The sequence below is a fragment of the Mastomys coucha genome, chromosome X (genome assembly GCF_008632895.1).
Source record: "Mastomys coucha isolate ucsf_1 chromosome X, UCSF_Mcou_1, whole genome shotgun sequence".
Classification (NCBI taxonomy): Eukaryota; Metazoa; Chordata; class Mammalia; order Rodentia; family Muridae; genus Mastomys; species Mastomys coucha.
Window position 1 is genome coordinate 114,910,506 of NC_045030.1, and position 10,412 is coordinate 114,920,917.

At 35.9% G+C, this 10,412-nt stretch overlaps 1 protein-coding gene across 1 annotated transcript in view; it reads right to left on the reverse strand.

The window, feature by feature from the left end:
• Cpxcr1 (CPX chromosome region candidate 1) overlaps nt 1-10,412 on the reverse strand; it is a 119,835-nt gene that overhangs the window by 70,978 nt on the left and 38,445 nt on the right. The window lies entirely within an intron of this gene.

Sequence of the window (10,412 nt, forward strand, 5' to 3'; positions counted from 1 at the left end):
AAAAAAAAAAAAAAGAAACAACACCAACACCAACAAAAACCTTATAAAAGGAAAATAACATTAGGGTACAAATAATCTGATGTAGTGTATAAACAGAATAGAATGAAAGACTAGGATGCATGCAGTATATAGTGGTTAATATAGAGAGCTGGTATATGTGGCAGAAAAAAGTAAAAGTTAGAACTGATACTATAGAATATGTAATTCTAAGAATCTGAATTAAATTGACAAGTGTGTCAATGGAGACTTTTCTGGGCATCAGACTCATTATGGAGGTTGTCATTTTACCAAGAATTATCAGAATATCAAAAACTGAATCAAATATGAATGTGAAAAATTCAAATCTTGTTGATATTTTTTCTCAGTTTTAATTCACAATAAAACTTAAAGTGGCTTTAAAATGTTTGTCATTGTTAAGAATAAGCAGTCAATCATGTAAAGCAATAATGCTATAAGTGATGTTATTTGTGCACAAATTATAATGATATAGGGCTGTCAACAATGTATACCATTTTTAATTTTTTATATAATTAATTTATATAATTGTCAGTAGCTATAAATGGTAATTAACTTTAAATTCAATAACTCTTTATTACTAATGCTATTCATTTGATAGGCAGCTACTGATTCAGTTCATAAAATCCTGACATTTGTTATCAGCTAAATTGTGAATACATTTTCAGTACTTTTGTGTTTCACCTAGTCCTTTGAAAAGGCTAAAAAGGCACTGCAAAAATTTAAGGCACATATAGGGAGGCTAAAATATGAGTGGTCTAAACAATAATGATGTGGTATATTCAAGTCTTCACTATCTACAAAATCCTTTTGATTTTAAATATGAAGCTAGTTTACTAATAATTCTATTAAAAATTGATTATATATGCAAATATAACCAGGACAATAATTCATAAAGAAGAAGGATATATGCATTAATGAATGAAGAAAAAATGAAATAAAGTCACAAAGAAAACTTGTATAAATCCCAGAGAGAAGAAAGTTAAAAATTAGACACATGAGCAAGACATGCTTAAACATCTGAAAAAAATTCATACTTATTTTACAAATCATGATTGAAGCCAAAGATCACTCATTCAGGTTAGAGATCAAAATCTCTCTGGAAGAGATAGGTGATACAGTATATTTTTATGTTTTCAAGATAACAGGTACTTCAAATAATAGGAGCCAACAATACATATACTTTCAATACAGAAGATATAAGTTTTAAACATAAAGAGGAAAAGAAAATAGTCAAGCATATAGGGGTTTATAGTGAAAAGAAAAATCAACCTGGACATGCCAGAATAACAAATTGCTTCTACTTAAATAAAATAGCTAATAAAAACTCTTCCTTTACTTACTGTTTTCAGCTATCTCTTTGGCTCAGACATAGATATAGTAGAGTTTTGACAGCCTATTTACCTATTGCCTGATATAGTCTTTAATTTATGAGCAAACATACTTTGCTAAGCTAACTTTGAAATACCTTTTTTTCTAACTTTCAGAGGAAAATTTGTAGAAAACAAAGCTATTTTAAGTATGATAGTTTCTCTAGTAAAAGAAATATTTTGCATGAAGAGGAAAAGCATATAAATATTTCAATGTTTGATAAATAGGACTTTGTTGTATCTGGCATGCATTATTTTTATTTTTCAGCTTTGCCTAACAGAAGTAGTAAACACATATAAGCTTATAACCCTTTCTTCCAATTTGTACCTTCCTCTACTTTGAGGAAAGGCCTACAATACAGTATTGACATTGCAAAATTCTACAAGCTAGAACTTTGTGCTTGTAGATTAAAAGGCATTTGAAGGATCAAAACATGAAAAATAGGGAGATTCCAGAGAGATATTTCTCCTCATACCATTTAGTCCCTTAAAAGTATTTGCCTAACTCCAACAAATAATATTGCCCACATTTTATTAATCTAAACTCAGTCATATATCCACTTATGTTTATAAGGTAATGATTTTATTGTATTTTATTTTTGACTTTTCATGGCAGGTTTTTACTGTGTCACCTTGGCTATTCAAGAACTTACTCTATAGACCAGGTCTGCCTTTGCCTCCAGAGGGCTGGGATTAAAGGTGTGTTTGCCTTCACTGCAGAGTTCTGAATTCCTTTACTAGTAAAAAAATTAGAAAATAGTCACTGTATGAAGTAAAGAACATTTTCTCTTACCTAACATATCAATACAATGATTTCTCAGAATTACTAGTAACTGATCATTTGAGTGATGAATAATTAAATACTGAATGTGAACACTGAGTGTATAATTATAGGATTATAAGGGCATTCATGCCTTAATAAGAAGTGCAGAACAAAATAGGACCAATTATAATTTAAGTCATATGAGAATGTTATCACATAAAATTAATTTTCTTAAATGAAGCATGATTCTTTCTTTTGAGAGGTGGCAAGTCTCCTACCATATATTTCCCAATGGACATGGTTACAACAGTATATAATGTAGTAGTAGAAACCAATTATTTAGTTAACTCATTAGGAAAGATTAGCTAATTAAAACCACCATCACCCATTGATATCTTGGAAAACTCATTTACTGAGACAATGGGATATTAGATGGGTTGAAATTGTTAATGGTTAACAAGAAAAATAAAAGATGCAAAGCACTCCATAGATTCTGATAACTCTATGAATTTTCTCAAAGGAATGAGGAGAAAAGGAGCCAGTATTTAATAACAATTTTCTGCTTGCCAACTGTCTACTTTACAATAATACTGTTGGATTTATTTCACATGGGGCCAAATAAAACATTGACTGTCTTAGGAGATATGGGAATAGATGAGTCAGTGATCAGGGAAATCATTTCTAAGTTGGTAGTATGGAGCTGTTATACAAATTTCAGCTATCTGTGCAAACATCGTCATTGTAATGAGAGCAAGTAATGAAAAACTTAGTGTAATAGATAGTATTTTCTGGACACAGTGATTATAAACTAAAACCCTGTTTTTCAGAAAACTCACATTTTCATTAGAATGTAAGTGACTTTATTTTGTGGTCAATAGTGATTCAAAGGAGGTCAGAATGAACTGATTGGTTAATATGAATCTATTCAAAGAATTATGGGAGTTGTATTCTTAATTCTATTTACTGTTTATTCATTTGCATATATTGAATATCTCAGAATCCCTAGAAGATCAACTACCTCGTACAGTATAATCTTTGTAATGTATTATGGAGCTTATTTTCCAAGTATCTATACATGTTTATGTTCATTAACAATACTGGTTTATAGTCCCTCAGTTGTTTTTGTATTGGCTTTTGATACCAGGGAAAACTTTGCTTAATGGAGTATATTTGAAAGTAATCATTGAGATGAGAGACCTTTTTGAACTTTCCAGAGTTGTAGGGCTCCAACATTAAAAATTCAGTAGTGGTATAAAATGAGAGGAGTTCTTTAAACATGGCTATGAACAGAAGCCTGAAAGACAATTTCCATGAATTCAACAATCATATAATCTATCACTCTGATTCTCATAAGCAAAGTAACACTGGAAAGGAATCTCCTATATTCTCCAGCTTAGTCTCAGGATCCATACTAAGTAGATGTCTTAAAAAAGTCTTAGAGTTAATCTTACTGGGTGGTATAAAAAGGTGTGTTCATTGATATGCTAAGTATCCAAGAGTCAATGGCTTGTCTTCTATATTTCTTTTGAGTGTGAATGTTGTGACCAGAACAATTTTTTTTGTGTGTGTGCTGGGTTAGGTGTTTGTGGATGAAGTGATGACATCTAGTGATCACCCAGTCTTTATCCTTTTGGTCTCTACTCTAGCCTCAGAAAACAATTACTATACATCCATCTGGTTTCATTAACCCTGACTGAGGTCACACTGACACATTTGAATGGGCATACCCAGTCTTTTTTTTTTTCCTGCAATAAAAGCTGTTGTTCACACCATAAAGAGGCACATCTGTGAAGATGTGTCTCAATCAAGTTGATTTCCAGACCCTTAGTCTGTCTTCCTGATATTAAAGGTGTCTACATTCTGCACTAGAAAAGAAGATAGCAGATATCAGATGAGTCTTGGGACTATATAAAAGTAAAATGAATTCTCTTGAACATATAGTAAGGTCACCTAGGATACACATGATTGGGTACACCAGTGATAATATTTTCAGAGAGGATTAACTGAGGAGCAAAATCTTGCCTAAGTATATTGAGATCATACCATAGTCTGAACGTAGGTAAGGCCCAAAATTCCTCTCTATTTCCTTAGTATACACATAATAAGATGATTTGTTATAACATATTATGGTCCTATCATGAAGATTCCCTACCATAGTGTATTCACCTCAAACTCTGAACAAAAACAAACAAAATCCCCCAAATCTTTCTTCAATTTAGTGGTTTCAGTTAGGCTTTTTTGTTACAACAAACAGAAAAATTACATAATAAATTATTTTACCCAACTTTACTTTCCTAATTCAGCTTCTGGTAACCAATATTCCACTATTTGTTTGTATAAGAATGACTTTTAAAAATTAAGCATATGACCTTTCTTCCAGCCCACTGACTACCAGGTCCAAATTAGTGGCCAGATTCCTGACCATACCTACAGGCTGCACGTCTCCAAGGAGGTCCATAGAAATCCAAGGCACAGGTAAAAATACCCTTGCCCACATTTCTTCCAGCCTGCTTCCTACCCAGACCAGATTAGCACACAGATACCCACCCTCATGCTATAACCTGATTGCCTTCTAGTAGGTACACTGTAACCAAAGACACAGAGCTCAGCTGACATGGGCCCAACCTCTTACATCTTCCTACTAGTCTGCTTCTCCATCTTGGCCAGATCAGCAGTTCCTATAGCCTCCCATACCCCACAGTCTATCTGCCTTCCAGGAGGCACAAAGTAACCAGGGGCACAGACTTCCTGTTTCAGAGGAAGACCACAGCAATCAGGGACACAGAAGGCCTGCTCTAACATGAGACACAATAGGCCCACCCTCACCAGAGTCAGCACTACTGGCCTCCTAATCAGAGACAACCAGGCCAGTTAACACCAGAGATAATGAGATGGCCAGAGGCAAGCACAGGATCATAAGTGACAGAATCCAATGACATGCTGCACTACATGTATCCAGTTCTTCAAACACAGAAAGCCCTGGATACCCCAAACATGAATGAAAATCAAGATAATGACTTAAAATATCATCTCATAAAGATAATAGACACCTTTAAAGAGGATATATAAATGACTCACTTGAAGAAGTCCAGGAAAACACAGGTAAACAGGTAGAAGCATTTGAAAGGGAAACAAATAAATTCTTTTAAAAAATATAAGAAAATACAGTCAAGTAGGTGAAAGAATTGGACAAAGCAGACCAAAACCTACAAAATAGAAATAGAAACAATAAGGAAAACACAAGGGAGGCCACCCTGGAGATGTACAACTTAGGAAACGGATCAGGAGCTACAGATGCAAGCATCACCAACAGAACACAAGAGATAGAAGAGAATCTCATGTGTAGAAGATAACACAGAGGATATTGACACAACAATCAAATAAAATGATTTTCTAAACAGATTCCATATACCAAAGTTAAATCAATTTCAGGTAAACTCTCTAAACAGCCCCATAAACTCTAAGGATATAGAAGCCATCATTAAAAGTGTCCCCCCAAACAACAACAACAACAACAGCAACAACAACAAAACTAAAAAACCAACCAACCAAACAAACAAAACAAAAGAAAACAAGCAAACAAACAAACAAAAAATAACGTCAGGGCCAGATGATTTTAGTGCAGACAGAATTCTACCAGGCCTTCAAAGGAGAGCTAATAAAAGTATTCCTTGACCAAGTAGACTTCACAACACAAGAATCTCAGACGGCCAAGAAGCACTTAAGGAAATGTTCAAAGTTATCAGAAAAATTCAAATCAAAACAACCCTGATATTCCACCTTATACCAATCAGAATGGCTAAGGTCAATAACTCAAGTGACAGCACATGCTGGCAAGGATGTAGAAAAAGGAATACTCCTCCATTGCTGGTGAAATTTCAAGCTGGTACAACCCCTCTGTAAATCAATTAGGCAGGTGTTTGCTCCAAAATTTGGAAACAGTTCTACCAGAATTCCAGCCATACCACTCTTGTGCATATACCCAAATGATACCCCACCATACAACACGTGCTCCATCATGTTCATAGCAGCCTTATTTGTAATAACCAGAAGCTGAAATCAACCCAAATGTCCCTCAACAGAAGAACAGATACAGAAAATTCTCTGCCAGTGCATGACTAATACAAAAGAAGAGGCTCACATCAATCCATTGGACTTGACTGAGTACAGGGTCCCCAATGAAGGAGAAAGAAAAAGGACCCAAGGACCTGAAGAGTTTACAGCCCCTTAGGACAAACAGCAATATGAACTAACTAGTACCCTCAGAGCTCCCAGGGACTAAACCACCAAGCAAAGAGTAAACAAAGTGGGACTAATGGCTCCAGCAGCATATGTATAGCAGAGGATGGCCAAGTCAGTAATCTATGGGAGGAGAGGCCCTTGATCCTGTGAAGGTTCTATGCCCCAGTGTAGGGGAATGCCAGTGCCAGGAAGTGGGAGAGGGTGGGTTGTTGAGCAGGGGGAAAGGGGAGGGAACAGGCTTTTTTTGTCTTTCAGAGGGGAAACTGGGAAAGGAGATATCATTTGAAATATAAATAAAGAAAATATCTAATTAAAAAAAAGAAAAGAAAATGTAGTACATGTACACAATGGAGTACTACTCAGATATTACAAACGATGACTCCACGAAATTTTCAGGCAAATGAATGGAGTTAGAAAATATCATTCTGAGTGAGGTAACTCAGACCTAAAATGTCATACATGGTATGTACTCACTGATTAGTGTATATTAGCCAAAACGTACAGAATACCTAGGACACAACCCACAAACTATGTGTAAAAGGTAGAAAGGCCCAAAGTAAGGATGTTTCATTTATACTTAAAATAGGGAAGGAAACAATCATAGGAGGCAGAGGCAGGGAGGGACCTGGGTACAACAAGGAAGGAGAAGTGGGAGAGGGAGTAGAAAAGGAGCGCAAGATCAAGTATGGGTAGGGAGACCTAAGAGAAGCTCAGAAGGCCAAGAGAATGAATGGAGATAAACATCAAGGGATGGGATGTGGGGTAACCCTCTAAATAGTACCAGGGACATTGGAGGTAAGAGACTCTAACGACTCATTTGGGGTGACCTTAGACAAAATATTCAACATTGGGGAGAGGGAACTCGAAGAGGCTGCCACCACTAGAAAAACAAGGCCTCAAGCAGAAGGACACTGAGCCACCAACCAGGAGCATACACTAGCCAGTCTGAGGCCCCTGGCAGTTATATAGAGAGGTATTCCTATTCAGTCCCTAGTGAGTGAAGATGTTCTTAATCCTTGAGAGACTTGAGGCCCCATGGAATGAGGGAGGCCTGGTGAGTTGGGAAGCAACCTCTTAGAGGCAAGGGGGAGGAGGAATGGGATGAGATACTGTGGAGGAGGGGGACTGAGGAGGAGAAATAAAGGGAATGTATATAAATAAAATAAAAATTGAAAAAATAAGCATGTATGTTATAATTTGAATACTGAATGTTCCTCAGAGCTCTTATATTGAAAGTTTGGTCACTAGATAATGGTGCTATTTGGAGATGTAGTAAAGGTTTTAGGGAGTCAGGGTTTTTAGAATAAGTTAGTTTCCTGGGGGTATCTTTGAATGTTATCTTAATGTAGGCTCCTTTCTGTCTTTTTCTGTTTTTTTATTTTGTTGTTGTTGTCATGATCTCAGCCATTTTTATCTTCCCTATGATCCCTACAATTGTGTTCTGGCTTAACATACATACATCAGCCCATATATTTTCCAATGATAACAAACTGATTTATATGGAACTGTGAGCCAAACTTAATCTTTACTTCTTCGAATTTGTTATTTCAGGTATATATCATAGTAATAAAATAATATTGTAGTCAGTGAGATGTAGACGAATTTTAATCTCGGAGCATGGTTGCTCTGGCAAGAGATCATATCCAAACTCTTTCCAGGTCTATATGATGTGGCCAGAATGCAGGAATTCCCTGGATACACAGTAAGATCTGTCTAGAATACTAGCACACCCTTAGTACACAATTTTACTTTCTACCAATAAAGGTAAGATTTGTTCGTAGAAGAAAGCAGCCATGTTTTAATGGGACATCAAATTGAGGGGCAGAAAAATGGGATGGATGAGAGACAGATTAAAAGAATATGTCAGAAATAGGATATGCCCAACTCTTATGAGAACAGCATACAAAAGAGAGGCTACTTAAAAGCAGCACAGGAGAGAAATGGTGGAGGATATGTGTGTGCATTGGAATTTTGCCAGGAGAGTTTTGTAGAGATAAAGTGCAGAGAGAACAAGGTAGAGAGAAGTGAAGACAAAATGAGCTAGAGAATAAGAAGCCACAAGATTAGAACATATTAATGAAGTTAGTATGGGGCAAGCAGAGCAATTACGTGAGAAGCCTAGAGAAACCCATTTGAATTAGTCAGCTTAGAAGATTATACTATACACAAGCTAGAAATTTCCAGGCCGAGGTGTAGGGATAGTTAGAAGAGAAAAAAAAATTTCTGGGCTCATCCAAGGCCATGTATTTGTACAGCTTGGTACAGCTCCTATCTCATCCCTTAATCTGAGGAAATGAAAGCAATATTTGTAATGAGATCATGCAACATTTTTTTCAGTACCTGTTCTGTTTTACTTTGATAACATCTAATTTCATCTGTATTTTAAACTGCCAAAATTTCCTCTTTTAACATTGTATAATTTCTACATGTTTACTCTTAAGTTGATACTTCAGATGCTTTCATACAGCAGCTATCATGACTAGTACTAAAATTTATGTCAAACCTTAGCAATTTTTTTTTTTTTTTTTTTTTTTTTTTTTTTTTTTTGGTTTTTCGAGCCAGGGTTTCTCTGTGTAGCTCTGGCTGTCCTGGAACTCACTCTGTAGACCAGGCTGGCCTCGAACTCAGAGAACAGCCTGCCTCTGCCTCCCAAGTGCTGGGATTAAAGGCATGCGCCACCACTGCCTGGCAAACCTCAGCAAATTATTTACTATATTTATTATACTTCTTTGAATATAAACTTAGAAGTAGGATTACTCAATAACATCATAATTCCACTTTTTCCATTTTTGAAGAACTTCCACACTCATTTTGAAAGGACTGTTATTAATTTGTTATTAATTTGTGATAGTATGAACATTGTAAAAAGCTTCTATTTTCTATAACCTAAGAACATGAGGTATCACTCAGCATTTGACAATAGACATTTTAATAGTCACGAGGTACTATATCACTGTAGTTCCATCACTGCATTCATAATGATCAATGTTGGCTATTTTAATGTATCCTTTGTTATACATTCATACTGATTTTTATAAAATGTCTGCTCAATTTTGTAGATAATGAAATCTTTTCAATTTGATGAAATCCTAGTTACATGTATTTTTTTTTCAATTAGGAATCTGGATTTAATTTTCTCTCTACATTCAGAAAAATGAAAAGCTTGTGAGGCTTCAGAGAGAATATCTTAAGTATTTGTGTGTGTGTGTGTGTCTATGCGTGCTCGCAGAGTGTTTGTGCACTAAAATGTTGAGATTATTTAGTAATAAGAACTGTCTTTCTGAAGGTTATAGGGCACTTACAGAGCATCACTGGCATTGCCTTGGAAAGCATTGCTGACTTCTCTTATGAAAAGCAATCGTGACTCACAGCGTGGGAGCCAACACTCCTGGGCAACAGCAGCCTCTTCCCCACAGGGCAGCCAGAGCTCTGAGGACTGCTGCCTCCACTAATTCCTGAGGCTGGCTGACCTGCACGGTCTTGTCACTGGACCCTTTCCTTGTTTACTTCCATACTCAGGGTACAAAAATTCCTAGTTTCCTTTGAACAGTGTTTTGTGTTCCAATTTCAGGCATGTTATATTTTTCTACATCAGAGATAGTTATGGGAGACAAACGTTATCTGTTGTGCCATGGTAGGCTAAAAAACATCAAAGAATTGGACAGAGTTAGATAATGAAATTGGTTTCATTTTTGTTTGACTTAATTTTTCCTAAGTTAATCTAACTAAGAGGTATTTCTTAGGACTTTAAAATGCTCTTTGATGACTGTGACTGAATCTCTCTGAAGTAGCCTTTCTTTCCTTGCTCCAGCTATAGCTGTTTGTTTATTTGTTTTGTTTTGTTTTGTTTTGTTTTTTGAGACAGGATTTCACTATTCAGCCCTGGCTGCCTTGCAACTCACAAGTATACATACTCTCTGGTATGTATACATACCAGACAGGGCTGAAATTCACAGGTCCACTTGCCTCTGCCTCCTGAATGCTGTGGCTAAATACCATCATTCTGTGTTTTTTTTTTTTTT